Source organism: Bidens hawaiensis, unplaced genomic scaffold (assembly GCF_021521415.1).
Source record: "Bidens hawaiensis isolate Kalapana, Puna unplaced genomic scaffold, B.hawaiensis_p1.1 tig00003961_1, whole genome shotgun sequence".
Lineage (NCBI taxonomy): Eukaryota > Viridiplantae > Streptophyta > Magnoliopsida > Asterales > Asteraceae > Bidens > Bidens hawaiensis.
Window position 1 is genome coordinate 1,354,073 of NW_027491228.1, and position 3,913 is coordinate 1,357,985.

A 3,913-nucleotide genomic window follows, 5' to 3' on the forward strand; every position below is an offset into this window, starting at 1 on the left:
ATTAACCATAAAATATAGACCCCTCGCTCAGTCAATTCATTATAATTTCTAATTTCTTGATTTAATCCGGTCGGTATAGTATAAATAGATAATCAGAAAAAGAAGAAAACATTGTTTTTGCAAACATGAATAGAAATAGAATTTTTTTTTAGTTTTTGTAAGAAAACAATTTTCTCTTTATCCCCCTAGCCTAGAAGGAAAGATCCTGCTTTTATTATGATGAAAAATTTTCTATTTTGATCGCTTTCTAGTTAGATTCTAGTTAGAATTGATTGGTTGTACCTACCCAATAATCTAATATGAATGATTCATTATTCACTCTATTTTCGGTTTTGGGGTCATAATCATTATGTAGGAGAGATGGCTGAGTGGTTGAAAGCGTAGCATTGGAACTGCTATGTAGGCTTTTGCTTACCGAGGGTTCGAATCCCTCTCTTTCCTTACCTTCACCTAATTTTCCGATCTTACTAACCACAATAGATCAAATATCAATGGATACAACTATTCCAATAGTTAGACCTTTCTTTGATATGGATTCTCTAATAGATTCTCTATTTCTAATGGCTGTGGTACGGAAAATACTGTTAAAGAAAAGAGTAGACAAGGAATGAAAATATCCCTCTCGGTCTATGACACCTAAATGGAAGAAAAATCCGGATCAAACCCTTATTTATCTTAACCTTAGGTTAATTTACTTCGCCGAAAGGGAGCAAAATGGGTCGAACCCTTATTCTTATTCGTTTTTATTTTCTTTTTTTTAGGTATAAGTCTGACGAGAATAATATTCTACAAATAGCAATTCATTTATTTTCAAGCCGACCCATTTATTATCTATTATTTGATTGACTAATCCTTTATATTGGAATGGTTGAAGAGTCAAATGGTTTGGCAATTCCTGAGGAGGGGATGAGTCGAGAGAATTTTGAATTAGAGCTCTAGATTTTTGTTCATCCCTCGCCGCAATAGTATCTCGGGGTTTGCAGCGATAACTTGGTATATCTACTATACGACCGTTGACTAAAATATGTCTATGGTTAACTAATTGGCGAGCTCCCGGAATAGTCGGAGCCATACCCAACCAAAAAAGGATGTTATCCAGGCGCATTTCAAGTAATTGTAGTAAAACCTGACCTGTTGACCCCTTTTCCTTTCCGGCGATACGAACGTATTTAAGTAATTGTCGTTCTGTAAGACCATAATGAAAACGCAATTTTTGTTTTTCTTCTAGGCGAATACGATATTGAGATTTTTTCCCGGAACGCGATTGGTTTCTAAGATCACTTCCAGCTCTGGGCCTTTTATTAGTTAGCCCCAGTAAAGCCCCCAGGCGACGTATTTTTTTTAAACGAGGACCTCGGTAACGCGACATAAAGACTCCTTCTTCTTATTTCTATTTAATTATTAATTCTTATTGATGAAATTTCATTTTACAGAATAAAACTAAACTAAAAATGAACTAAATTCTAAATAAAGATAAAGCCAAATTTACTGAATTATTAAGAATAATGAGATGAGTTAGATAAATATAAAGATCTTTCTATTCTATATATAGCAAAAGAAAAGGACTCTTTTCGTGAGATAGTTGGATATTCCTATAACATAATAACATAAGAAATCAATGGCTTTTGCGAAAAGAGGAAGACACTTTATTTTATTTATTTTTTCAATATTCTTTGATTGCAAAGATGCATTATCAATCATGTAAAACATCGAATAAAACAAATAGCGAAAAGCTGACTATCGGAATCGAACCGATGACCATCGCATTACAAATGCGATGCTCTAACCTCTGAGCTAAGCAGGCTCACATAACATAAATTCAACATGCATAGGAATTCAACAAACTCTTAGAATCTTTGCTATTAACTATTTGAATTCTTGGCTCTTCCATCCATATAATTAGAATATATTAAAGAATATAATATAGAATAAAAAATAACTGTTAAATATTATATTATAGTAAATATTATAGAACATAACGATTAATTTAGCGATATAGAATTTTTTTTATCACGATTAAAGATTCTAAAAAAAAATCGATCGTTCAAGTATTCGAAATTTCAGGGTAAAATCAGTGAAAGAGAGACAGATATATAGGGTATGTATCCACCTATATTGAATTGCGGATACAGAAATGATAAAATCGTTTTTGATTGGATCGAATATGAGCTTCCTATAGAAGATGAAAGAAGATAGACAAGAGATCAAAGACAAAGCTTTTTCGAGACAGGAATCAGCATCTATCTAATGAATTAAACGGTTCCCAGAAAGAAAAAAGGGAACGAGATCGCAATGAGATTTTCATCTCAAAAAGGGGGATATGGCGAAATTGGTAGACGCTATGGACTTAATTGAATTGAGCCTTGGTATGGAAACTTACTAAGTGATCACTTTCAAATTCAGAGAAACCCTGGAATTAAAAAATGGGCAATCCTGAGCCAAATCACGTTTTCCGAAAAAAAAAAGGTTCAGAAAGCGAAAATCAAAAAAGGATAGGTGCAGAGACTCGATGGAAGCTGTTCTAACGAATGGAGTTGATTGTCTTACATTGGTAGAGGAATCCTTCTATCGAAACTTCAAAAAAGATGAAGGATAAACCTGTATACATAGAAGAATTGATGTGAATCGATTCCATATTGAAGAAAGAATCAAATATTCATTGATCAAAGCATTCACGCATAATCTGATAGATCTTTTGAAGAACTTATTAATCGGACGAGAATAAAGATAAAGTCCCGTTCTACATGTCAATACCGGCAACAATGAAATTTATAGTAAGAGGAAAATCCGTCGATTTAAAAAATCATGAGGGTTCAAGTCCCTCTATCCCCAATTTGACTCCCTAATTCTTTATTGTATCCTTTTTCTACTTTTTGCGTTAGAGGTTCAAAAGTACTTATCTTTCTCATTCAAGACTCTTTATACAAATGGATCCGAGCGGAAATGTATCACATGTCACATGTGGCATATATGATACATGTACAAATGAACATCTTTGATCAAGGAATCCCCATTTGAATGATTCACGATCGATCTTTTTATTCATATTGAAACCTACAAAGTTGTTCTTTTGACAAATTATAGGACCTGGACGAGGCTTTGTAATACCCGTTCCATTGACATAGACCCACGTTCTCTAGTAAAATGAAAATGAGGATGATACATCAGGAATAGTCGGGATAGCTCAGTTGGTAGAGCAGAGGACTGAAAATCCTCGTGTCACCAGTTCAAATCTGGTTCCTGACACATGATTAATTTGTATGAGGCTCTACCCTACCAATTCATTGATATGAATACATATTCATTAAGTCTTTTCCAATTTTGAGAATCCCAATGAATCCCTCATTTTATTGTATTTTTTTTATTCTATACATAATAAAAATACAAACCATAAAACAAACGAGACTTCAATTACTTTGTTTAATCTAGAATAGAACCTTGAATCTATAGAATTGTAGAAGTGAAGATTTGTTTTTTATCATTCAATGAGCGTCTTGTATTTCATAAAAATTGGGAGCAATATAATCCATACGTAAAGGCCATCCTATCCAACTTTCAGGCATTAAGATACGTCTCAAACGTGGATGATTATCATAAGAGATTCCCAACATATCATAAGATTCCCGTTCTTGAAAATCCACACTTTTCCAAACCCAGAAAACAGACGGAATTCTAGGATCCCTCCTCGGGGCAAATACTTTTATGCATACCTCTTCTAGTTGATCCACGCCATACTCTATTCTAGTAAGATGATACACACTAGCTAATAGTCCGCCCGGTGCTACATCATAGGCGCATTGGGAACGGAGATAATTGTAACCATATACATATAAAATGACAGCAATGGAATGCCAATCCCCGGGTTTTATTTGTAAAGTCTCTATTCCTTGGTAATCAAAGCCCAAAGATCTAT

The 3,913-nt window shown here is 33.9% G+C and overlaps 3 non-coding genes across 3 annotated transcripts; 2 read left to right on the top strand and 1 right to left on the bottom strand.

Moving 5' to 3' along the window:
• Nucleotides 1-354: 354 nt before the first annotated feature.
• On the top strand, nt 355-441 carry TRNAS-GGA (transfer RNA serine (anticodon GGA)). Its single transcript has one exon. It is a non-coding gene; the product is annotated as a tRNA-Ser (tRNA).
• A 1,290-nt stretch (nt 442-1,731) lies between these two features.
• TRNAT-UGU (transfer RNA threonine (anticodon UGU)) lies at nt 1,732-1,804 on the bottom strand. The gene has a single exon. It is a non-coding gene; the product is annotated as a tRNA-Thr (tRNA).
• A 1,369-nt stretch (nt 1,805-3,173) lies between these two features.
• Nucleotides 3,174-3,246, top strand: TRNAF-GAA (transfer RNA phenylalanine (anticodon GAA)). The gene has a single exon. It is a non-coding gene; the product is annotated as a tRNA-Phe (tRNA).
• Nucleotides 3,247-3,913: the final 667 nt, after the last annotated feature.